This window comes from Corvus hawaiiensis, chromosome Z (assembly GCF_020740725.1).
Source record: "Corvus hawaiiensis isolate bCorHaw1 chromosome Z, bCorHaw1.pri.cur, whole genome shotgun sequence".
Classification (NCBI taxonomy): Eukaryota; Metazoa; Chordata; class Aves; order Passeriformes; family Corvidae; genus Corvus; species Corvus hawaiiensis.
The window spans coordinates 14,597,520-14,625,119 of record NC_063255.1 but is presented as its reverse complement, the minus strand read 5'-3'; the positions used below and the strand labels follow the sequence as shown (position 1 = coordinate 14,625,119).

General features: G+C 43.5%; 1 protein-coding gene across 6 annotated transcripts in view; it reads right to left on the bottom strand.

Annotated features, from left to right (window-relative positions):
• Positions 1 to 27,600, bottom strand: part of PDZD2 (PDZ domain containing 2) — a 140,030-nt gene that overhangs the window by 80,798 nt on the left and 31,632 nt on the right. The window contains exon 1 of one of the 6 annotated variants that reach the window (XM_048290808.1): positions 15,036 to 15,058. The exons of 4 other annotated variants lie outside the window; for them this stretch is intronic. The gene's annotated coding sequence lies outside the window, so the exon portion shown is untranslated. Of the gene's footprint in view, positions 1 to 5,163; positions 5,187 to 15,035; positions 15,059 to 27,600 lie in introns of those variants that run through there. One more of the 6 variants, XM_048290810.1, reaches the window with a different exon arrangement.

Below are 27,600 nucleotides of genomic sequence, written 5' to 3'. Positions count from 1 at the left end.
GGACTGATCCAAAAGGTGACTGCAGGTGCACCAGCCCAGTGACCAGTCAGGACCAAATCTATGACCACAGAAGCAGGTAAGGCCAGGCATCACTGCACTCCACCCCAGCTGAGAGGAGTCCCTGGCACAAGCACTGGGACAGCCTCCGGCCTAGGCAGTGGGGGACAGTCCCATAGAAGAGGCATCACCCAGAGCTACAGAGCCCATTGGGGTTGCTGCCCAGCAGCTCCTGGAAATGCTTGGTGCTGTGGTACCAAAGGCATTACACCCCTGGGAGCCCAGCGAAGAGCTGTGCCAGATGGTGAGGAGGTGCAGCACCAGCCCTGCTCACCCTGCACATTGCAGAAGGTAAGATGGCCAGGGGCATCCCTTCCCCTCCAGCTGCCAGACCCCGGGGCTAGGAAGGGTCTGTTTTGCTGTTGGGGCATTGCTGGCACAAGCCAGAGTCAAGGGAATTAAGCATCTATCAGTCTGCACTGAGGCTGTACTTCCCAATGCATCACAGCATCAACTTCACCATTCAAAGTGGCACAAAACAGGAATGACTGCCCTTTTTTTTTTCTTTTTATTTTTTTCCTTTTTTTTAGATTTTATGATCCACCCAGAAATCTGCAGCTCTGGCATGAGACAGACCAGCACCACGTCACAAGAAATCCCCTGTAAGCCTTTTGATGACTTTCATCTATTATTCACTTACCGCAAATCCTTGCCATTAACAAACTGCACTAAGGGAATCCGAACTTTCAAAGCCACAAATCTCCTAATAACTATGGCCGCTTTATACATGCCTTAGGATTAGCCATGTCATCTGGTTAGAAACTCAAAGCTGCTCTTCATTATCGGATCCAACCTGCCTGCAAACAGAGAACAGACTGGTAATACTGCCCCTGATTTCAATGATGCAGAGGCAGTCATTACATGACATCCTCCTCCTGGACACATCCAGCCCAGTGGCACACATTTATGCCGTGCTGCTGTGCCAAAGACCCAGAAACCTCCCTCGAGCACACTGACACCAACCCTGGCAGACGTCTGCAGGAGTAAACTTGACTCCAAGCACACTCAGGCTTCACACTGGCTCCTAGTATGCAAACCAAAGGCAGTTTTACAACTATCTGCTCTGTAAATTAAGAATGCCTTTAGTTGCTTTGAAAAACAAGAGCTTATTTAGTCAATACATTGGCTTCTTCAAAAAGCCTTCAAACTAATTAGCCATACTGAGTTACTATGAAAACACAGAGCTTACACTCAATACTCTTGATGATAACAGAGCTGGTGCTTTGGTACTGAAGCTATAGAATTAGCACAAACTTCATCAGATGCATTTTCCTATAGGCTCCAAATTATATTTCAAACTGAATATTTTCCTTTCCTGCGGTGGATGTGGGAATTCACTTAATTCATTTGTAAGTTCAAAGCAATAATGATTTTTAGCCCATGTGCAGATCAAGAGTTTGAATATTCAACAGTGACAGATAGCGTGAGGGGATGGAAGACAGACACACAAGAGAAGATGCTGAAAACAAAAACAAAAGCTCCAGTAAAAAAAGTAAAGCGGGTAGAAAAAATAGTTGCTGTACTACAGATGGGCAGTACAGCTGTTCCAGTTCCACTTTTACAGGACAGAGAAGTGCGGATTGCTTAATTTAATGCAAAGGGCACACTAGCCAGAGGCAAACCCTCCCTCATAGATGCAGATAGGCTATCAAGCAAAACAAAGTTTATGAACCCCCACAAGACATGCAAAGGGCAGAGAAGCAGACTGCAAGGCTCACAAATTTTAATTCCAAGAGTTCCTGCCATCCCTGCTTCTTAAAGAGCAGGTTTACTTGGCAGATAAGCCTTTGCTTCTTAAAAAAAAAAAAAAAAAAAATCAAAAAAGTAAGGAAAGTCAAAGGCAACAGCATCATAGGAAAAGAAATTTCCTTTCCCCTTCTGACTTCCATTTATCTGCTTTACATGCAGGTTTACTTACAGCAGAGACCAGCAGGGATGATCCGAGGGCTCAGCAGCACCGGCACTCCCTACAGCCCCAATCCCCCTTCCTCTCCTGCTCCTCCTCCGCTCCCTGCCCCACCCAAAGCACCCAGCTCTTCCACCAGCTCTTCCAGCTCACTTCCCTCCCCAAGGGAATTGACACCTCTTGCTCCAAAGGTGTGACAAATCATAACTCTGAATTTCAGGGCAGAACCTGGCAGCAACTAAAGGGAGGAGAAAAAAAGGCAAGTTCTGACAGGGGAAGGGGGGGGAACTAGAAATTACCATTACAAATCATCACAACAACTTTGTTATTAGTTTATAACATGTCATATAGCTGATTTCCTTCCCCTCCTCTTCCTACACTTTCACTGACTGTATTGATTGGACTTGTCAGCATGTTCTCACATAAGACTGAATTCAATTAAATGAAATACAACCAACAAGCCAGCAGGTATGCAATGTTTGCCTAAAAAAAAAATCAAGTAGCAACACATGTAGACATCCAGTGTAACCTGAAAGGAGGATGCTCCATAATGTATTTCGTAACTGCTATCTTCACAGAAAAAGCCAGAAGCAGACTTTAACCAGCAATTCTCTGCAAGTGTCAGGACAGCAGTAGAGCACGACAACTACTGAATCTTATTTCACACACCGGATCAGAGTTTAATCTGAGCAGCAGCCACATAAATCCAGAGAGGCTCTATTAAAAACCAGTGCAATGACTCATCCCACAGGGAAAAGCATAAATTCAAACTCTGGGCATCTATATATTTCTTAAGAAAGCCTTTTGTTTAGCAACAAGAATTTTTTTGTTGGACAAGCAGGGGGCTGGATCACATCCTTGTGGCAGGACATTTCTGCTCCTTTAGCAACACAGAAGGGCATTAAGACAGCCCACATGCAAAGCTGAGGCTGTACATGTGTATGCCAAGCAACTCTGCCATGGGCACTTTCACACAATGCTATTTTCAATCCTCCCTGGCCAATGCAACCCTACAACAGCCCTAGTCTGTCCTCTGTCCTCATCCACACCCACCTCTAGCAGTAAAACCCTGACAAATCCTCACCCTCCCCAAAAGTCAATGAGCATTTTGCCGCCTGCCCTGCAAGACCAGGATTTCCTTCCCAGAGCACAGTGATGGCTCAGAGCCACAGCTGCTTCTTCACAGCCCTTCAAAAAGCTGTGCCAAGAAGAGCACAGTGTCTTTTTTTAGAGACACATCCCTGTTCACCAGGAGGCACAAGACTCTCCTTCCTGCCAGCCAGGACAGGAGCCCTCAGCCACAACACCCAGCACAGCAATAACTGCCCCAGGGACTTCCAGCTTCCACTTTCTTCTCACTTAATACGAACCTTCTGCAGCAAGGAGGTTTTGGGTCCACCCGCTCCCTACCAGCCAAAATTAAAGCAGTTTAGCATAATACCAGCTTCTTTGAAGACAGAAATATCCAACACCACCACCACTTCCCCAAGGCACTTGTGTTCAATGAATAAGTTGATTTGTGGGTCCCATTTGTTGGTGTTTACTCAGATGAGAAGCACCAAAACACATGGTCTCTGTTGGCTGTGCTCGTGGAAGTCACACACATCAGATATCTCAGCAAATTGTGACTGAGCACAAGAAGAGACACTTCAGTGACCACACGCACCCCAGAAACAAAAGACCCACAACTATTTTAATCGCCATCGTGCCCCGTTTCCATGACAATGACAGCACCACCCCCATTATGCATTAGGAATGAGGTATTAAAAACAGGAAAATACCAAAACCAAAGGATGGGCACCTGTTGATTATCTCCTTTTTCTTTGGTGCTATCTTGATGCCAAGGCGCTACTAACAGCTTCATCTGTTATATGCAAAAATCTTAAAATTAGACTGCTACAGCCTTTTCTCTGAAATATTGTGGCAGTTGCTCTCCCATGAACAATTTTTCTTTGTCTGGGATATTTGCTCTCACACTGATCAAATATAGAAACACATACACGTACAAAAATTCTGCAGTGTGCTGGGCAACTGAGTTCAAGTGCCAGGTCAAAGTCTGGGGTCTGGATGATTAACAAAATACATGTTAAATCTAAAATGCTACAGGATGTAAAGCTTGGCATTAAATGCAGGACAGTGATGTAGATGTTAATAAAAGTTACAAGATATTTAAAAATCAAACAAAATGGTTATCCAAACCATTATAGTTATCAAAATGGTTATCAAACTCCAAAAGTTTGATTAAATCAGATGTTTTCTACTGGATTTTGCACTTTTCTTGGACATATATAAAACATGCATACTCCATGGAGGTAAACAGAAAGCCCTTTACTACCTTGAAAGCACTGAGCCAGCACTGGCTCTGCCTTCTCATCATGCGGTTTGCAAATCTGAGTTTCATTTGACCAAGCAGAATTGCCGTGCTACAGCTGTTACTGCATTTTTCATGTAAGATGCCACATATTCCCAAAACCAGAGCTGGCCTAAGCTGCCTGTGACACAAGAAAGCAAGAGGGGACAAGGGGCAGGACTGTACTCACAAAGCCCTTCTTGTAGTGGCTGTGACTAAAGTCCCTCACTTTGGGGAAGTTTTTGGCAAAGACCCTATGGAAACATGCTGGGTAACAGCAGAGGAAGGTGCTGTCAGCTCTCCACATGCCCCTGGCCCTTGAAAATCCTAGCCTACCTCCCAGTTTAGGCGTTAGCCCTCCTCTCCGAATATTTTTCTCCTCAATCCCCCCAGCATTTTCACTTTTGTTTTGCAAAGAAACAGAGGCACAAGTTCTTTCCCTCCCTAGTTCTACATACATCAGCGGATGTCAGGGTTTCAAGGCAGCTCCTTGTTCAAGCAAGGAGAACGCAAAGCCAAAGCATGAGGCCAACTATTTCATCAATACTCTTTGATTTAATTAGCTTTGGACCATGCTTGAAGTTGATGCCTTAGAGGAGTTGCCACAGGCAAAACTCAGTTTGCAAGACGGATTGCTTTCACCATCTGAGAAATCAAAAAAAGATCTAAACCTTGGAGGGACTGAGGACAATTTACCACCTGGACAGACTTGCCTTCAGCAAAGCAACAGTCATCTAACTTACCTAACAGTTGAACTCCTAAAAAGAAAAGAGCTATCACACCAAATTTATTTATGTATTTTGTGCCATTTCACTTTCATTTTTCAACTTACTTAATACATTCTACTTACCTTCCTTCTGTACCTTCCTAAGTCAGCTCTTTGGATAGGAAGCCAGTATTGCCCAGCAGCCTCCAGAATACTTCCAGCTCTCTCCAAAATGGGTCACAAAAGCCATTTGCTGCACATAAAAGCTTGTCACCTCCTCCAGTTTATTCAATTTTAAAAATCAAGACCGTGATGCATATATATGAAACAGAGCTGTGAACAGAGCACACCAATATCTCACAAATATCTACCATATTTTAAGGTCTATTTACACTTGCCAATATACATATATTAATCGTAATGTATTGGATCTGGACCAGAAGCTAAAAGCCAGGACATGAGGCTTGAAGTAGCAGTCTGGATACAAGTCCAAACTTGGCAGTATAAACTCATATATAATCATCATTACTCAAGCTCAATGAAGGGAGGGCAGACCTTAAATCCCTATTAGATTTACTGACTTACTGATTTGCTCAGTTTATTAATTTCTTTTGTACCTTTACTGATCCTGTCACAAAGAATTCAAAATGGAGGTCCTTACCCTAAGGAAATTATGACTGCAGTTGAACACTTGCTTTATATCATTAATGACATCGCTAAGATGGGTCAAGCACCCCTGCAGACTCAAGTGCCAGACCCTGCATTTCATCCCCAAATGAGCAGTGAAGCCTGCAGTGGAAACTGAGTGGAAGTCAGGAGCTGGCAAGTGTCTCCCCACCCATCCCATCTGTACCCTTTTACACAGTCAGCTAACACATCCTTGGCACCCATATCACAGTTTTCTCACTGCTGGTCAAAAATATGCATGACAGAGAGCAGTTAATGAGTTCAATGTGAAATAAATTAAATCAAATCACAACCTCACAGCATCAACAGTGCATTAATCTCTTACACCAAAGCTGTGCAAGGATACAGCTGCAAGACCAGAGCTCTACAGGCACTTGCTTCACAGCTACTGACATGGAGGGCAAGCCCAGCTTTTGGATGTGCTCCACTCTGCAGCAGCCAGGACCACACACAACCTGCATCCCTGAAACTCAGCTCCATCTTTTGTCTTTGAGACCATCTGAGGAGCACCAGGAGCAGACCCACAGCTCCCAGGGCTGACCTTTAATCTTCTCACAGGAGGGCAGGCAAGGTGTGAGTACAGCCCTGTGAACAGCTCTGGTCTCAAAGACATGCTGAGATGAACAGATGCAAAGATGTGACTGAAAAAACACAGGGACATCTCAGTTCTGCCAGGGTCCTGACTACCAGCTCTCCTTCCAAGTGATCAAGGGGAAAACACACAGATCCCACATGCTACAGGAAGTGTTGTTACTGGAGTAGCTGCCAGTTTTAGTCAGACCAAAGTTTTCAGTGTTTGGAAAATGAGAAGCTCTTAAGCACCTCCAGCTCATCTGACCAGGGCTAATGTAGGTAGGCTGTGGATCAGCTGGGCTCTGCCCTCACCAAATCCAACAGGAGGAGAGCTCTGCCAGGCAGCCAACAAGGCTGCAGGCAGGACACCCACCATGGCCACTGCTGCCTAAACCTGCCTGTACAAGAGCAGACTAGGAAAGAATCAATCACCTTTCATTTTTCAGGGTCACACATCATCTTTACTGCCAAGCAGGTGGTAAGGTCAAATTACAAGTAGGGAAAAGGCAGTTAAAGGAAAGGAAAAAAAAGAGAGAGACCCTCCCTAGGAAGTAAATGAAGGTAATAAAAACAGTACCTGATCCATAAAGTGAAAAATGGGACCACTGGAGGAGGAGTGGGGGACCAGGAATCACAGCCAACCTCTGAAGTCCAGAGAACGTGGGAAAACCCAACTATTTCAAACTTGCCTAACACATAAGAATTCCTTTTGTCTGCATTAAAAGCTGCACTGCTTTCACCACCAACATGACCAGCAGTTACAAAAGGAGAGATCTCAACAATAAAATGCTGAACTATGCCATGCCAAAAGGCTGCTGTCCCACGCCAGCAATATTCAGAGCTGGACCGTGCTTCCCGCTCACAAGCCACAGCCACTGTCCACAGGACAGAAAAAAAGCTGTGTCACTACTCTGTATGCAGAAAAAGAGACAATAGCTCCCATAAAAAGCCATGCAAAGCTTTTTAGTGAGATTTCTGGTCTGGGATCTGATATGATCCACTCCTTAAAGCTTTAATCAGCTGTGCAGTCAGTTGGCACACCACCATTTTAATATTAACCCTTTTAATTGTCCATGTGAGCACTCTTCCCCAGCCCCAGGAAGAAGGGCACTGACCCCACACTCTGTCCCATATCCTTAGAGAACACCAGAACATTTTGGTACAAGGTACCATGTCTGTATGGGAAATCAGCAGAAACTGCCCTCATCTCAAGTCCTTGGGCTTTTCTGCGTGCCTGTTTTTACTCCACAGATCTCTTCACAGCCTTGCTAGTGGCCAAGAAAGCTGCTTGACCACAGCAGCTGGCCAGGATGAGTCAGGGCACATGAATGTCTTTTAACCCCTCTGCACCTGTGCACTGAGAGTACTGGCTGCTCAGCTGAACACAGCTGGGATTAGCTCTCTCCCATGGAGGAAAACTCATGCATTCCCAGCAAGGTCAAACCTTCCTAATTCTCAACACCCTTCAGCAAGGTTTAAAGGAAAAAAAAAAATCTAAAAAAGAGAGAAAGTGAGACAGACAAGCCCCAAACACAAAGTAGACTTTCCAAATGACTGACAGAGAAATGCAGCCATCAGAGCACAAAACATGTTGTGACAGTACGGCACATAATACGATATAAATCGAGCACACACCAGAGCCTCATCCGGCTTTGTGCTTTGCAGAGCCCACAACTTTTGAATTCAATAAAATAATAAGCACCCTGACCTTAATGCAGTCATCCACGCTAAATAAAGCCAAGCACAGTTGTGCTCCTTTGATCAGTCTTTTCATAAAGGCAGTATAAATAGTATTGCTGCTTTTCCATATCCTAAGAGGCTTTTACATTTGAAAAGTGTTACATGGGCACACCAGGAAAATAAGTAGTGTTTTGTTTCTTTCTCCTTTTGGGCTTTTTGTTGTTGTTGTTGCTTTTCAAACTGCAGAGAGAAAAGTTAAACAATCAACTCCCAGTGATCCAAACAATGAGTTTACATAAGGGTTTACAAAATGAAAAAGCAAGTTACTCCACATTCAGATATTCTGTGGTCCTGCCAAGTGTCTCAACAGACTAATGTCCTTCGAGACACAGACTTGTGCTATAACATTTCTGGCCAAAGCCATTTGAATTTTAAAAGACAAATATAAAGAGAGAGAACCACAGCCAGCTGCACAGCAGCAATCCCTGCTCTGAAGTAAACTGCAGGATTTGGTTTGCTTCAGTCAGTGTTTCCGCTTCCTTGCCAGCATTAGGAAGGCAGGTATCAACCTGACTGTTCTGTAGCCTCAAGGATTTTAGCAGCCTGCTCCATTACCTGGCCCACATTAGCTCAAAGTGCATCCTGCATGTCCCTGTGGCTGTCAGCAAGGCAGGACTCCCATGCTAACCTGGTCACTTGGCCATGCTCAGCACAGTGTCTGCAAGCTTTTGGCAACTCCAGCCTCTCCAGAAATACCAGCCCCCAGCGATGCCAGTCAGCTTAGGTCCTCCAGCCAAGCTGCTTTCTTTCCACACAGTCTTTCCACAGGTTTTCACAACGCCCCAGTAATTCAATTAGCATTGGGGGGAAATTAGCAAGGCATTCAACTTCTAGTTTTGCATCTTAAAACCTAACGTGGATGTGTGTATGTTTTTTAGCCAAGGATTATAGCCTGGCCTCGTGTGTGCTGTGCAGTCGTGTGACCCAGCTTTTTCACATTTAACTGATTTCTCCTAATAAGTGAAAAAAATATTTCTTTCTGTAGCAATTAATATTACAGCCATCACCCTTCCAGTTGATGCAGACATGACCCAGAAAGAAGTTGTTATCATGAAGGTGGTATTTTAAAGTACTACCATGTACAGAAATCAAATTTAATCGCAAATGGAGATCTTTTACACTTACCGTGACTAAATACATTGGCCCTTACCAGGGAGTATTGAAGCCTGTGACACTGCTCCATGTTTTGATCCAAGACAACCACAGGCTACTCAGAGACCCAATGGCACACAACAGTGAAAAATCTTCAGACACTGCAATACCACTGATCTTTAGAAAATCGGGAAAATAATACAAATAATCCTGGGTAAATCACACAAAAAGAGCATGGGAACAAATCTGGGTTTCCACATCTCAGGTACCTGAGTGCCCTGTCTACTTGGGCTAATTTGACAGCACATCAAGGGTCTGAAATGAACGCTTGAATCCTTTCCTGCCCCAATGGCTTAAGGCAGCATCAAGACAATATGGAAAGAAGGAAGTTATTTCCCCTCATTCTTCAAATGCCTCTGTGTTTCCATATTCTCCATCTCATTTTCTCGCTTTTCCACCCCAGCCACAAGTTTTACACGAAATGTGAGGGTCCAAAACATAATGACAGAAAAAATAACCTACAAAGTATATGAAGTCCCCAGCCCCAGACTCAGATTAGAGGGGCTACGTTGCTGAAAGCCCTGTACAACCACAACTCAGCCACAAGTTTAGCTGAGAAAACTTCTCTCCAGAGCAGAATTTCAGAGATGCACAGCCCCAAGAGCTGCCTATTATGCCTTTTGGGAGCTCACTTCACCCTCTACTTTTGGGGAATCATCCTTTCAAAATGCAAGTCCCAAGAGGTTTTTTTCCCTAAGAGCAATTTTTCCATTGTCAGTCCTTAACAATACTATTTTTTCTTTTTTTTTTTTTTTCTTTACAAAAGCTTTATAATCCTCTGCTTTTTCATCTGAGTGGAATCCACTATATGACAGCTTTAAACTTTTCTTTCTTTAAACTCAGCACTCCCTCCTCAGCTATAATCCTCCTATTGGAAAGATCAGTTAGCAAGTCCTTGCCTTCAGGCAGCCACATCACAGCAGCAATTAGAGACCCAAAAATCCAATCAAAACCCCTCATCTTTTATCTCAATGGCCATGACTTTAACTGTATGACAATAACAACAAGAAAATAAAGTGACAACTTGAAGTTATAAACTACTCCCAACCCACGCCATTCATTTTGGCTCCAGGGTCCTTGAACTCCGAGGATGGCACATCTGAAAGCACCAAAATGGCTTTGGCATCAGTGTCCCATTTTTAAACTCTCCCAGGCACACTGGCTTCTGAGACCTTTTGGACTTTTGATTACCCTCTGGCTCAGCCTGGCTTTTCCTCCTCCCTCCAATTTTATCTACAACAGCAAATGTTTAGTAACTACAGAGGCACACTCAAGTTTCTGCGTTTTCTTTGTAGCATGATATGAACAGTGCCTGTATAACTAAAATGGTAGAATTTTAGCTCTAAAATTAGAACTAAATTTTACTTCCAATTCTGTGAAATCAGAACTGAAGGATTTTTTGTGAGGAATAAAAAGATAGCAAGTTAGCAGTGCCTGAACTAAACCTGGATTGGTTTTCTCCTCTCCAAAAATCAGGGGCACCTATTATTTATATTTCAGGGACAATGCAGTCAATACAATTTTGCAATGGATGAAAAACACAACCCCTCCTTTTTAAAAAACTGCAGTTAAGTCAGAGGAATTGCCACCACCCAGAACAAATCAATGACACACCCTGAAATCAGCCAGTTCCAAGAGCAGAGCTTCGGTCAGTCTGCTGCGATCACAGGGGAAAGCTGCAAAGTTCAGCTCAGGATCCCATTAGTCGCAGCTATGCTTCAGGTCTGCTTTTCTCTTGCAGAAAATACAGAGTAGATAAAAAGCCCCTGTGGAGTTCCCTGTCTACTCCCTCCTTCACGGTGCATTCCAGCCCCAGAAATTTTCACTTCTGTAGCCCAAATAATCCCCCATCAGTGCAGTGTCATTTCTAGAAGCACCTGGCACAGTTGTGCTGCACAACTGCAGTGGCACATACACAGACAAGGCTCTCCCAGGTGTGTTCTTCCCTGCATCCTTGAATAATGAGGCATCAGAGCTTCCCCTCACTGGAGGGCCATGGTCCCCAGCTGTACACCCAGCCTGCAAAAGCCTTGAAATCACTTTAGGTGGGAAGCAAAAAGTAATCCCCAGCACCCAAACCCTTAAAATTATAGTTTGTGAAAGATTTTTTTTTTTTTTTTTTTTGAGCTACTGATTCACACTGAGGTTTTTCCTCACAGAAACCAGTTATAAGCAAAGAGGGAAAAGAAAACATTCCTTTGAAAAAAAAAAAGTAGAATTCTGGAAAGGAACAGCATGAGATACTGAGGCAGTTGTTTGAAAGCTCTCTCCCAATATATATAACCCAGAAGCCAACTCTTCCTTTCACGGTACTGCCCATTTGGAACAACATCCCAAAAAAAGGGGGATTTTTTTGCTTTCTTATCTTTACTTCTCTCCTTGTTCTAAACTCTTACTTTTTTTCTTTCCTAGACAAGAAGTCTCACTCTGCACCGTCGACCCGACCTCATCCTAACTATACAGCAGACAGCTGCATGCCTTGTTGGATCTCTTCCAGACATCACAACCTACATCACCAGCACCACTCCCTACACACACCCCCTCTTCAGCAATTTGTTTTGCTAATTATTAATCTGTCTTTGGAACAGACAGTAATCAATGAGACATAATATAAACATACACAAACACTGTACATCACAGCCTTTTGTCAAACTGCTGTGGCAAAAAGGCACCCCGATGACACAAATGGGAGCTGGGAACATGATGATACAGAGACCTTGGATGCACTTGTGGTATGCACGCTGAAGTGTCCAAGCTGGCTTTGTACGCTCCAACCACAAGTGTATGGACTTGCCCACAGCATCACTTACTCTGCTCCCTCAGGTCACAGCTTAGCAAGAAAGAAAGTCTAGTCCTGAGTTCCATAAAATAAGCACAAAATTATGCCAATCACGCTATGCAAAGGGCCAGGTTACTGCAGCTACAGAACCCAAGTCTTCATTTTCAAGTGTGTAGTGGTTTGGTCCAAAATACTCATTACTGTTTACCTTCTGTGAGATAAGAATTAGGAGAAATGCAAAGCAGGCACCAAACTTGAAAGAATATAAAGAAGTTTATTAACAGACCTAAAAGAAGAAAAAAAAAAAATCATACCACACCTTCAGAACTCTTCTCCTCCCCCCACCTTTCTCCCTTCTCCCAGTGACAATGTATAAAGACAGCCCTTGAGATGTTCAGTCTGTTTATCACTTCCATAATAACCTTGTTCAGTCAATTTAGGAAGAGGAGTCTCTCTTATCCATGCTGTGAAAAGATTATCACAATCAGCCAGCCGCCCGGCTTGGTTCTCTGCTCGCATGTGAGTCCCTTCCCACGACTTGCAGCTTTTCCCACAACTGCTTTCGAGGGTCCACTCTTGAAATTACTGGGGTACAATTTTAAGGTTGAGCCATTCAGAAACAAAAGTTCTCTTCATCCATCTCTGGGAGCATTTCATTGCTAAGAACAGAGGCCCTTCTCCTTCCCTGGGAGCAAAGGGTCCTCCTCATCTTCATCTTTAGGACTATCTCTGGGAGCATCTCTAAGAACTGAGGTTTTCTCCTTTTCCATTTGGAGCAAAACTCCTCATCGTTTCCATCTCTCCCTGTTCAAACTTCTCATGAAATTATAGCTGCGTCAGCATCTGCCTATCTCAGCGCAGGTGCTTTTGCTCTCAAGTACAAGTTGAACGCTCCACCCCCCATGCCTTCATGAAATTACAACGGGTACTCTGATCTATCGTAGCTTTACAACAGAATTTCAGCTTTAAGCATCTCCTCTTTCTTCTCCCTCAGGTTTTCAGCTCTTCACAGCACTAAAAGGGTTAATCTCACCTCAGCCTTGCAGCTGGAATTTCGCTTATCGCTGTTGGTCACATGATCTCTGCCGGACAGCGGTGCAGCTTCAGCTGAATCTTGGCTGCACTGGAGAAGGGGAGTAGCCCGTCTGCCCACAGCAGGGCTGGAGGGGGGGGGAGGGTTCCGTGGGTGGAACAGGGCCCATCGGCTCCAGGATGGCCGCGGCCCAGGCTGGCCTGGCCCAAGCAGGGCCTGGCCGGGCCCGCTGGCCCCCACACAGGGCCCACAGCCACCTGTCCCAGCACTGGAAACGAGAGAGAGCTGTGGGGGGAGTTTGTCTATTCTTAAGTGTGGATCACAGAGGCGGTCACAACTTTAAGTGGCTTAAAGAACTGTCCATATTCAAACTGGCCAGCTGATAGGTTCTATCAGGTCATGGGGGAAGCTAAGCACCCCTTTGCAAGAACATCACTTCCGGGACTATGCTTGCTAACCCATGACAAAGTGTCATAAAGCAATCCAAATATTGCATAGGGCTTTTTTGCACATCCCCGTTTAAGTAGCCTCTTGCATATATCTTCATGTCTTTCACACAGCAAATTCAAATTTAATTGAAAATGAAACTAGTCAACAACTATCAGAATGTAGTTCTGAAAGCAGCTTCCACAAGGAGATGCTTTGGGTACGGAGAAAGAAACAATTCAGAAGTCCTGAAGGACAACATCCAAACAGGAAGAGATGTCTGTATTTCTTTATCCATGAAGTGAAACATTATTTGTAGTGCTTCAAATTTTGTTTGGTACATCAAAGTCATAAAGCATCACTGTATATAAAGCCCCACAAGACTTCAAGTTCTTCAACTCAGCTCCTTGTCTCATCATCATACCCTACACCTACACTTAGCAACTGCAAAGCACCCTTCAGGTAAGATGCGATGGCTGATTTAAAAGCTTTCACCATCAAACAAAGGACATGCAATGAATACAGAAGTGAGGAAGCAATTAGTATTGCTGAAGACATGTTGCTGAAACCTCCAGCTTTTTATTTGATTGTCAAATTGGGTCTAGGCAGCTTTAGTCAAAACATCTTTGTGCTTGTACTCTAAATATCAAGTACATGTGGCTAAATCTAACACTTAAAAAACCCTCCCTATACTTCGAGCTAAAAGTATAATCACAGTGCATCTGGCATTTAAATAAAATAACCATTAGCACAGGAAACACAAAGCATAAAAGCACCAGGTCAAGAAAAGACAGATGAACAGAGAGAAGCAGCATGGGATTGGAGTTAATGCCATGTTTACTAGGGATCTGCTGCATTGAGAAATGTAGAGGACTTCCTCTGGCAGGCTGAGTTACAGGATTAAAAATGCTGGCTATGACTTAAAAAAAGGAGATTTAATTATCTGGCTTAATTGGAGAAGGAGGAAAACCAGCTCCAGCTTCAAGAAAGCAGCAGACTAAGAGCAGCTAGGACACCTACAGAGCTCTCAAGGCTTGCAGAGTTTTTCCTATTTCCCATTAAAACACGCAGGTATCTATTTGTCAACTGAAGCAATAGAAAGGAGCACTAGAATTTAAAAGGAGAAACACGTTACTTGAGATGAACTGGATTAAACCATATGAAGACTACAGATTAGCATGAATTAGCCTCTACTGTCAGCAAGTGCTGGCAATGCTCCAACCCACCATCAGCAAATAACTCCGTAAAATTTCAAGTCACATTCACAATTATTAATCAAATCACATACAGACCTGGCATCAGCCGACACAAACCAATCACAGGAAAACTATCCTCCTCAAAGCAGACATTATGCCCAACCCCACTGACTCATGAAATGCCCTGCAGCAGGTCGTTTGAGAGGGTTTTGTGCCTCAATAAAGTCAGAACAATACTTTTGTACCTTCATACCAATTGCAACTTTAGATCTACAGATGAAAACCACTATGGAAGTGATTACTAATAAATCACATCATGATATTCACAGCCCAAAAGTCACTCTGCTCATCACTCAGCAGTGAATAAGACCACATTCCTCTTAAATGTAATCCAATTAGTTGTGTCTATTTTCACAGCAGCCACACTTACTTTCACAATCAGGTAGGGTTTCCATGATGTCCTTCTCATCACTGCACACCATTCAAACAATCCCATGCCGTGGGTCCCCTACAGGATCATAACTGATAGTCCAGGCTGTTTCAGGTTTCATCAGTCCCCACACTGGGATGCTATGTAAATGTACATCCCACTCAGATGTGGGCTCCCCCATGGCCCCAGAGCCATGACGAGATAAGAAACAAACAAGTATTTCACCAACAAACTGGGCTCAGCTCTCAGCCCTTATTAGTCCACATGCTAAACTGGATTACCTAAAGCTGGATGCACCCCACTGCTCCACACAGGTCACTAGGCATTAGCCCTGTCATGGAGAAACCTGTGATGGGATTACAGTGACTGCCTGAGGCTACTCAGCAAATCCATGGCAGAGCTGAGAGCAGAAGCAAGATTAGGACAAGCGGAATCAATGCCACCATGATGCTGTGCCTGTCTGCTTTTGCACTGCCATCCATGTGCCATGGCCAGGGCACATTGGCCAGCTGCTCCATCAGCAAACCAGAGATATGATGCAATTAAAAACAGAAGCCTCCTCAGGCACGTGGGAGAGTCCATATTGCTGGAGGTTTTTTCATGGTGTCACCATGCAAGGTGCTAGATAAACTCATCCAGGCTCCTATTCCCATGAAATGTTGGACCAGATGATATCTAAAGTTCACTTCCAGACTGGGATATTGTATGAAAAACCAACCTGGGAGTGTAGCACAAAGGGTTTGTTTTCAACAGCACTGGTCCTTTGACCTATTTGACCATCCACCCATGCTAACACTGGCATCAGCACAAGGACAGGGTGAGAAAGCATTGCCACAACCAAGGGAAGAAAAACATGCTATTCCTGTTTCCCTCTGAAAGGGTTCTCCAGAGGCTCCAGCAAGAACACCATGTGCTAATCTGTCCCCAAGTTTCTACAGGAAAATACTAAGTGTGCTAAGAGGCCTGAACATTACTTTTGCCAAACTACTGCTCTCCCACTTGTTGTGCCGCTTGCAGAGATGAATCACAGCCTCCTGAAAGCTGTAATTTACTGGGACATCAGCCGGCTCTTCGTGGTAGGCAGGTGAAACAGATGCCTCCCCACTTAATTGCCTGTTTTTCTTCAAACTCAAACCTGGTTGACTAGTAGCATCTCACAAAGATTTCCAAACCCAAGAGACAGATTTAGTAACACCTTACCTTGCTAAAACATTGCCCAGTGAAAAACAAGGCACCTCTGGAGGAGTTCCTTAAATCCAAAATCTTTGTTTTGCTTCCTTCCCTAACTGATCCCAATGACCCGATTCCCAAGAAATAAGATCTTGTCTTTACCAAAGGTCTCAAATGTGGGCTGAGGAAGCATGAGTCAGATCAGATGCAATGAAACATCCACAGCTAATTAACAGGATGCATCTAGCTTTCCTCTCATTAAAAAAAAAAAACAACAAAACAACAAGACCAACAAAAAAGCAAAATCCACACCATGAAACAGAAAACATTTGGATTAAGGCTTTAACAAGGTCCTTCCATGCAATTGTCCATGAGCAAGTGCCCTAATCCCAGAGCCCCAAGCCCAACTAAACTAGGCATGACCTCCTCTAACCACCTTTTAATTATTTTTTATAATTAAAGAGTGGCCACAAGAACTCACCTGCACACTGTGCCTGCTGTGCATACATGCATGACTGGCCAGCACACCCAGAGGTCACCTCACTGATGAGACCGGCGGGGAATTAGGTCTAAGAACATGCAGTTCACAAGTCACTGCTGAATGTCCAGGCATGAGAACAGCACTAAGCTTCCTGACCCAGCCACGAGGGCAGTGGCATCGAGCACGTGCTGCTGCAAAGCAGCTGAGGTGCCCTGGAAAACAGAGCCTGAATCCAGGCCATGTGGGTTAGTCACAATGTGGAGCATGCCCGGTGCCAGGGCAGGACAGAGCTCTGTGCTGGCAGAGCACGCAAGCCCTTCTTGGTGCTTACACACGTTTTTAAATGACTCTCGCTCAAACTAAGTAGTTCCCAGGGGAAGGGGAGCAGGGGACACTGTGCCTTATTTCCTAGATTGTAAAGGAGATCAAAAGCACTTCCTTGGTTTAATTTCTGCATCTCATTAATCCACCATGAATAATCGGGTGCTGTGATGCTGAGAGCCACGCAGATGGATATCTGAGCTGCTTATGGAATTGGAACTGAGAGCAAAATCTCATCCCAAAGCCTGGACTAAGTGATTATATGTTGCAAACATCACTCAAGAAGGTCTACTGCTACTTTTTATACACAAGGTCAGACTAAATGGAAACAAGTGCCCTTCAGACCTGACAATCTCTCTTCCTGCATACCCTATAATTTCTATCCCTTTCTCCTTACAGTTTTCCTCTGTTTCCACTACTGGTTCAGACAGTAGAAATAATCAGGATATTTAGGACAATTCAGCTTAGATCAGCTAATTCACTGTATCCTCCAGGCTAGAGGAATCACTAAAGACTAGAAAATTCAGAGATGTCATTTGTCAAAGGCACTTTGAGTGAATTTATTGTACAGATACAATGAGCTTATCGGGTGTTTCCCAATGGAGAGGCTATGAGTGGAGATCCATTTTCTCATTACAATACAATGCCATTTAATGTAAGTATATAAAGTGTCTGTGTCACATCATCACACATTTCGCAAAGGAAATTAAGGACACAAAGGAGAGAGGAGGCATGAATTCTCCAAATGCAATGCTGTCCAGACAGTAGGAAACACTGAAAATACTGTCTCGTGCATTTGGAGCTGAGCCTTTCTGAATAAATTAGCATTCAGCCAGTGAGGACACATGGAAGGAAACTTTGCAAAGTGCCAAAACCGACTTGTCTGAAAAGAATTCAGTAAATAGATTCCAGTGTCTGACAAGTGTAAGCTGCACTGAGTATTATCAGAGAGCAGTACCTCTTAACCACATGGACTGACTTGCTAGATGGCAGCTCCTACCAGCTGAAGTCCAAGAAAGATAATCTGAAGGGTCCCAACAAGGTGAGACAGGATTGATCACAATGACAGATGCTGCCCAAGCAGGGTACTCAGAAGTCATTGCATGAACCATATCAATGTGTTATTTATTTTCACAGACTCGTTCCAGATTGTATTTCTGGCACAAGGGGTAAGATCAAGAGCATTTCTCTCAAGAAACTAAGCTAATGAGGATAATTAACGCAACTCCTAAATATATAAACTGTGCAGATAACGAGTCTCATTTGAATTTTGCTTTTCTAGCAAAAAAGCAGATGGATTGATCTGACCTGTTTCATGAGACTTTTGCCTTGCCAAAAAAAGACACTCTCCTTTGAGCGAAGGAGCCATAACCAGGCCAAAAGCCCTCTCCAGTGCTTTGCGGACATTTTAGGCTCCACTTTAGCTTCCTCCTTGACTTCTGCTTCTTCTGCCAAGCAGCTGGCAGCTGGGCGAAAAGGAGACCACCCCCGCTCTCACTGGCAGCAGCATCCACACTGTGTGCCCAGCCCAGGTCCCACAGAAATACAGATTCCATCCCTTGAACACAGAAGCAACGTAATGGGATTTTGATTCAAAATTTTGAATTAAGGCCAGGAGCACTTCAGCTGTGAGGTCTTCAGAGTGCAGGACTTCAAAAGATCAGCAGATACTAGACAACCACGTAACGCAGGGAAAAAATTAATAATGCAGTGTTTCGTTTCTCTGCATGGATGAGAAAAAGATCCAGAAAAATAATGCAGTACTTATCATCAATAATGCTTCAATTTCAATCAATTTTGCTATAGACCAAGAACCAAATAAATGCTACATGAACAGGGCTCCTCTCATGGGGCCAATAAAGAATCAGGGAATCAATTAGGTTGAAAAAGTTCTCTGAGTCCAACCATTAACACAGGGCTGCCAAGCCCACCACTCAACCATACCCATGACCACCACATCTACATTCTTTCAAACACCTCCAGGATGGAGACTCCACCACTGCCCTGGGCAGCCTGTGCTTGACAACTCTTTTAGTGAACAGCTTTTACTTCTAATATCCAATCTAAACCTCCTCTGGAACAACTTGAAGCTGTTTCCTCTTTTCCTGTCACTTCTTCCTTGAGATAAGAGACCAACTCCCCACCTGGCTACACGCTCTTCTCAGGCAGCTGCAGAGAAGGATCAGGTTCCCCCCTGACCCTCCTCTTCTCCAGGTTAAACACCCCCAGCTCCCTCAGCCACTTCTTATTAGATCTGTGCTCCAGAGCCTACACCAGCCCCACTGCCCTTCAGAAATGCTGCAGCAAGAGAGGACAGGAGCAGCCAAATTGTCACAGCACAGATTGAATGCTTTTTGATCCCAATGACTCACCTCAACTGTTAAGCAGATCTCGGAGTCCCACCTCAAGAGCTATTCAGCTAAACCCTGCCTGCCTACACACACACATTTTTCAAACCCTTTCACATGTGTATTTGCTAAGTGGCCCAGCATCTTCACTATTACAGTCTCTAAAAATTTTCTTCTGGCCATCACCCACCATGCTCTCCCCAACCTCCTGTCATGGTCACCGAGCTCACACGCACCAAATATTGGCCATCCCTGCAAGTCACCCATAGCATGCAGGTCTTCCAATGCCCAGAGGAGAAAGCGGTAAGGGGGAGGCATGCCTGTGTTACTGCTCATCTCTTCCAGTTAGAGCAATCCATCCCACTGTAAATATAAAGGATTTACAGCACCCAGAGGAATATCACATCCTGCACTGAAACAGCTCTGAACCCCCTGACCGCCAAGAAAATATCCAAAAGCCTCATCTGCTAACAAATTTTGGCATCTGATGGGAGGCAGCAAATGGCATGCTCCCAAAGCCTCCTCTCTCTCTTCTCAGTGCTTTTTGAAAAGGCATCCATATAGCCAAATTAATATGGATTATATTTAAACGGTTTTTAAAATGCTTTCAGTGCACACAGAAAAAAGAATCTATCATGTGGAATCCTTGCTATTTAAACGATATATTAAACAGAACAACATAGACTGCAATGGTCTTTATAATACAGCCAGTAATACTGTCCAGAGGTCCCAGTAAGGCAAGCGATCCCTGTCAAGTGCACACCTGGCATGCACATGGGTCTGATCTTTGCACACAAACCAGTGACTGCATTTCCAAAGCAGGTACATATCCATGCATACAGAGCAGCACAGGCTGGCAAGAGACGGAAGCCATGCCACGTTAAATGCACTGCTTGTACTTAGCAGCTGTCAGAGTAGATCTTTAAACACTTAGAAGACATCACTTATTTTCCTCAGTTTACATCCCTAATATTAAAATAGATTAAGATGTAACTATTTTGCATGCGGATTCCTAGAGATGGTTGCCACAGCCTAGGTTTGGGGCCACAACCTCAGATGCTCAAGGCCCAAAGCAGGTAAAAACCCAGTGCCTCACCCACTTCCATTGCCAGGACACATGGTCACCCCTTTCATCTTATCCCCTTGCTAACAGGTAAGAGAACTACTACTTGCCCAGTCTGAACTTAGTCCTGTCTGCAGAATTTGGGTTGAATGAAGGAGCAGACCGAAGCTCAGTATCATCACCAGCCTGGGTACCAGACACCACAGGATCACAGACACCTTCTGGTGCAAAAAGCTCTCACTCAGCAGCCTTGCCCTGAAAGCCCAGATTGAGTCAGCCCTATTTAAGGTCCAAGCAGCCTTTATTAATTTTTCTCCCATCTGCCAGCCAAAACCAGCAACTGGCCTATCCTTGTGGGTTTTCTTCCATTCCCCTCTTCTCTCAATGGATAAAATGCTTCTTGTCATCTTTCCTCCTAGGCATTATTCCACCCATTTCAAGTCCTCCTCTCTGCTCCTTTCTTACATGATGCCCAGAAGTTATAAATCTACAGTGCTTTCTCACAGATGACACGTTCACAAACAATGACATCCCAGTCATTTCCTCTCTGGAGTTCTCTGGCGCATCCTGTTTGTTCTGTATCTCTCTTGTTTGCATTGCAAACTCTTCAGAATAAGGACTTCCCATATTTTAGGTCCTATACTGCTGGAAACATGACTGGAGCTACTCAATTCAAGGCTTTCAAGGCCAGAAGAGATCATTGCAATCATCGACACTGACCTTTGGCCTACCACACAACAAATTTCGTCAAGTGACTTCTGCATTAAGCCCCTGATAGTCCTCACAGAGGCATGCTACTAATGAATAATGATCACCATGCCATTTTTATTTTACATTTTCCCCAATTTTGCTGCATATTGAGTGTTTCTTTCCTTCATACTCAGATCTTTCCAATACTTCCAGCAGTTAGCTCATGGTCAAATTTTAGGAAACATTCTAAAATACACATGTGCATTATTTCTATGATGTCTGCACTAAAACCATTGTTGTTAATTACTTATTATACTTTTCGTTTTCCCAGTTTATATTTAATGTGCTTTTGCCAAGATAAGATATGTAAAGAAAACAGAACTTTATTACGCATGATAGACTTACAATCCTGCTTGTAAGAAGGTACATCTGTAAAAGATTAAAGAAATAAAATGATCTGAGAACAAGGTAAAGGAAGAGAATAAGCTGATGGCATTGCTGGCATGCAAGGTATTTTTGTGTTAAAAATGTATGTACAAAAAACCTTTCATACACTCTGAATACCTGTATTAACTTTAATGTTCAACATGCTATAAAATGATCATCTTCTGATGATTAAAAAAAAAAAAAAAAGATTAAATTCCTTTGAGCCAAGTATTAAAAGCATTCTTAAAGCAAACAGACACAAGAAGAATGCTCACAAAAAATCTGTTTTTCATCTGTCTAAAATATGTACTGGCTACAGCTAAAAGCCAATCAATCAATATGCAAAGAATAAAAAAAAAAGTTCTAGCCAGTTATAAATATTTTTTTAACTACAATCATCTGGCAGTGGAGCACCACTGACCTAACTTCATGAGCATCTGTCAGCTGGTGATGGCCACGGTGCTGTCAGGAGAAGAAAACAGAGACATTTTGCTCATTTAACTGAGCAGACTAGAAGCGGCCCACCACAAATCACAGCAAGTGGCACAGTCTGGAGCGGAAAAATACCCAAAACAAGTGTTCAAGAAAATGAGAGAAAGCCTGCCCTGCGCAGCACACCCAGAGCTCTTGGAGGCTGCAAGGTACCAAAGGCTGCAAGTATGAATTTCAACAACTCCATCACCACTAGGTGGTTATCCATCAGATCCTAATTTCATTATTTCTCCTAAAAAACTTGTATTATCCCACCCACAGCTGACGTTTCTATGAACATGGCATCATACAAGGCATTATACAAGAACTACAAAAGCGGTTCTCCAGGTTTTTTTTAATTGCCATGGCAACTCTGTTTATTTGTATTTAAGCATCATCCTGGGATGTTCATAACGCCAACAGCTCAACACAGAGAGGCAGAATGGGAAAGGGAGAGTCAGTGAGACACTCATATGGCTAACTCTTGTCCAAACCAAGTAATTCAAAACCCCACAGGCAACAGCTGTAGTGAAAAATACAGGGGGATTAAGAGTCAAACAGAAACAAGCATTTCTTGCCGTTTGTGTTTTTTTATAGAAGTGGCAGTCCTCTTGCAACTCCAGCAGTTTTGAAAACAGAGATAGCTCTTACCAACCTTCCCAGGTGCCCTTCTGCATCTTCATCTGTGTGCAAAAGTGGTGTTTTAAATTGTGGCATCATGTACCCTGCTCTGCACATGGGCTATCCGGCTCATGGAGGGCACACCAGTTAAGTGAAGATCCACTGCACCCACCCTAACAATTGTGCTTCCTACTGGCCTCACAAACAGCAATGATTCAACAGCCTGACAGGACACCACCAGTACCTACAGCATACTTAAACACCATTTCCCCACAAGATTAGGCTAAAATGATGTAAGCTACACTCAAGGCCATAGTGAAACTCATGTAGCAGCACTTAATTGTTACTACCTGAACTGATTTGAGCTCTGGATGCTCCATTTGTGGGCTACGCTGAATAGACAGGAAGTCCACAGCAGTACCACCCTGCAATTTCACAAGATATCTACAAGTATGTGCAAAACCTAGCAAGCATAAGTTAAACTACGCAAAGGATCACAGAACATATTAACTTGGAAGGGGCCCATACAGATCACCAAGTCCTGCTCCTCACAGAACTGCCTCAGTTTTAACTAAACCCAGTAGCTCCTTGAACTCTGAGAGACATGGTGCCATGACCACATGGCGCCTGCTCCAGAGAACAACCACAGCAGAGGCAGAATTACCAACTTCCACTAGATTTATGACTCAACGATGCAGCAAAAAGAAAATTAAAGGAGAAAAAACAAAAAACAAAACAAACCACCAACCAACCAAAATAACCCCAGCAAACCAACAAACAAAAACCCAAACAAAAAGAAAAGAAACAAGCAACCTAATTTACAGTCTTGCCACGGTTAAAATGAAGAATTGAGCAATTGTTTTCAGACACAATAGGCAACTGTTGAAAGAAATCAAGAGAAGATCCTGCAATTCATCTCGGAGACTGTCCAACAGCTTGGAAAATGGACTGTCACTTCATCCATCAGGAATTTCTACCACCCAACTGGCTACAACGTGACCCTGGCTGGCAGGGAGCAGGACGGATGTCTCTAGGATTTTGGGAATTGAATAGTTTTACCCTTCTAAACACAGACCAATTTACCTTCACATTTTCCAAAATTACCAATAAAAGGAGACTGCTTTCAGTCAAACACACCGCAGGAAAAGAAAGTTTGTCCAGAGTAGCGTAGAGAATTGGCAAAGATTAGCTGATTGCCCCAGGCATAATTTTTCGTCCTGCACCAGGGGCTGGCTACTATCCTAGCTTCAGCCTCTCCAAGCTTTTGATGAAGGAAGGATGTTTTTTCCACCCACACTGATGACTTTTATTACCTCGGAAGAGCTGAAGAAATGTTTTGTACGCACCAGTGATCTCAAGATGCCAGATGGGGAATACAACAGAGGTATGGTGGAGTCCAGCCTGTGGTGAGCACACTCTCAAGCAGCCTCTGCATTGGATTCAGACATCCAGAGTTTAGATGCCTCCACACAAACCACAGAGGTGCTATCGCCACCCGCACACAAAAGAAAGAAGAGAGCATATTCAAGTGACCCTTATTCCCTCAGTGCAGCAGAAAGGAGTCTGGATAGTCTCCAAGCAAGGGAAGAAACATGGGAAGGTCTGCACCTGCAATTACAGCAGCCCAGGACAACAGAATCACCATTACTTCAGGAAGATCAGAAACGACAGAGGAGCTCCAGCTCAGTCTCCCAGTGTACCCAGGGGCACAAAATCCATTGTCACAACTGCAATGTCCTGCTTGCTTAACTATCCACACAAAACCAGTTCTGTTAGGACTTCATGGAGAGACGAGTCATACAGGCCAAACACAAATGTCTAAAAACAGCAGCAGGGTGGGGATTATTTTTTAAATGATTTTGGAACTGAAGTGTTGCAGCAGCCTTTCTGACACAGAGAAAAAAAGTTTTCCTCAGCATACAATATGCTTAAAAGAGTCTGCAGAAGTAACATATAACAGCTACAGGTGCATTAAAAAATACCATTAGCTTCCAAAGTCACTTTTTTGTGACTGGTCAGGCTTGGACTTAGCAGTAAACTGCAGTAGCCCTTTCTAAGAAGAAACCACCTCTGACTGCATCTGTGAAACACATGTACAGAGATTGTAACTGCATGGAAAACCACTTCTCTGACGAACCACCCCAAAAATTTTGAACGGTGTATTCCATTTTAGTCCTATCTCTGCAGAGCATGGTTAGTTAATCTCACATTTAACCCTCTGTGCCAACATTTGTACAGTCTCTGTTGCCGCGCTGGAATTTGCACATAATGTGATCTGGCTCAGCGCTCACAGTGCTCCAGGGATCAATTACCATTTTATACATCAGTGTTTCATTACTGAGCCGTGAATGTCCTCCAGCCAATCAGACCCTCAGCTCTGTGCTCCAAGACTCTAATCTTTGAAAATTAGGTATTTGGCAAGATACATTGTAAGAAGGAAAAATTGCCGGACTCATGCTGTTTTGAATACATCCAGCCTCCATTCACAAATACTGCCATTGCAACAGCCACTAGATGTTTTCAGTGATGTGATTAAAAAGGAAGCTATGATAATTGAGGAGTGGAAATGCACTCTCATCTGTCACTTCTCTTGGAAAATAATGAGCTCTCTTCCTTGTTATGTTCACTGCAATATATCTTTGGAAAAGTCTTATAGAGATTAATGCTCAATTGCTCTAAATGAGCTTAGCTTTATTTATTCTAGGAGAGGATCTGCTCCCGAAGTCCCAATAAGCCATTACTTCACTATTCTCATTAAAGGAAAATCCTATATGGTAGCTAAGACAGGACTTTGGCCCCGTGTCTCCCCTGTAAACTCAGCGATGGAGATTTGGCATGCTTTATATCAACAGGCCATGCCTAAGTGCATACTCTAAATGAGGCTAAGATACACGACAGCAAACACTATAAATCTTCACACAATAAGGCAAACTCGACATTTCTGCTGCTCATCCTCAGCTTTGCTGCCTCCTCCCCACGTGCTGCCGCAAGATGGGGAACCTCACTGAGATGGAAGCACAGGAATCTCATCTGCAGCACCGTAAATACTTGAAATAGTTAATTCTTGGCCAGCAGCTCTGTAGCGGAGACTTTGGGGAACAGAGGCACCGCATGCACAGACAGACTGCCTGGACCCCTGCTGGACTGGAGGTACCAGGAAGGGAACTTTGTCACCAGGAGGAAAACCCTAGGGAAAAAGCAAGCTTGCTCTTAAATTCACTGCAATTCCAGTCACCTGTTTTGAAACTGCAAGTGCTGTAAAGTGACAACACACAAGCCACAACCACACGTTGAAGAGCTTGTTTTAAATCACAAGATGAAAATAAGAATCCATTATAACGCTGTTTAACATTCCCGGGCTGGTATGCAGCTATGCAGCCCATGCAACGCCACAGCTGTGGTAGTGAGGTCTCAAAAATCTGTTCCAATAGATTGCAGAAAGCACCAGAACTGAAAATTAGGACAGTGCCAAAACCTCAGACAGCTGCAATCATCCCCACCTGGCCTTTCCTCTTCCACCACCTCTAACACGTAAGGTGAATCCAGGTAGTAGGACAAAAACTGGCTCATGTCTGGAAAGTATTTTTTGCACAAGTTTCGCAGTTCAGCAGATCTAAGGATCAAAGCCTCTTATACTGGCCACCCAAAGTACAAACATTCCCTTAAATAACCTCTGTTGAGAATTGGGGCTTTCCACACCTTTGCAGAAAGTAATTGGACTTCAAGCAGGAAATTTTTTAACTAAGTGATAAAAACCCTCTGTCATGCAACTTAAAGGGATCAGCCCCTATAAAGGCTTCGAGAGTCATTAAAAAAAAAGGAAACCATACACTGCACAACTGACACCCAACTGACTAAATACTAATGACCCAATCATATGACATTTCCATTACTTTAACAGAGATTCTGTGAACCCAATGCTGGCATTCTGATGAGCAAATATGTGCAGAACAGCAGCAGGGAACAGATGTTAGGCACTGAAAAAATATAAATTTTAAAATCCTACCTTTAGATGATTCTTTAACCGAAAAAGATCTGTTTGTGTACAGACTCCTCTTCCAGATACTAATACAAGGACAAAGCTCTAAGTTGTCTCCTCAAGTACACACACACAGAGAAAGTTGTCACACATGGATTTCTGTGGCTGGACAGCAAACGCTGTTCATTTTCAAACTAGTGTAGTCCAGACTCTCACTACCTCAACTGAACATCTCACAGATGCCACCGAGTTCCTAATCCCCCTCCGGGCCCAGGAATGGCCTGTTTGCTCCTTTTATGTGCTAGAATTCTCCAGGTGTGCTTTAAAGCCACTGAACAAAGGAAACATAGCAGTTAAGAGTGGGTTTGTAGTACTTCACCTTCCTCAAACTCTGATTTTAGTGAATATCATGCAAGTACAGACTTCTCTCTCTGATACACGTATTCACAAAATTTATAAAGCTAATGCCCTAGATCTGTTGTGTTCTCCATTAATAATTTGGATTATTAGCCATTTTAGGTATATACCACATATGCTTCAAAATATAGTTCTTTTTTTTTTCCACTCTGTAATGACCCACTTGGTGTGTTTGATGTTTTTAGAAATGGCTGTCCTGCTTGCTCAAAGCTCTGGGAGACCACAGTAATCCTCTCCCAACTGGAACTGGGCTTCTATGAGGCCCACAGAGATGATCTATTCTGGTCTTTTGGCACTAGCCATAAAGGAAGACACAGATTAAGGTTTTCAAGATCTTTTCTGCCAGAGACACACTCAAATAAGCAAGAAAGACAGTGACAATTCTATTTCAGTAATGCCTTCAATGCTTAGAGATGACACAACTGATATTTTCAGCTCTGGTAATTCCTACAGTTAATAAGAGTATAAATTAGAAGTGCCATTCCCACTTTACAATCAAATAATTGGTTTCATGTATCTATTATTTTTCTGCGTTTGGGTTTTTTTTGTTTTTAAGGTGAAAAAAAAAACTTCTCCAG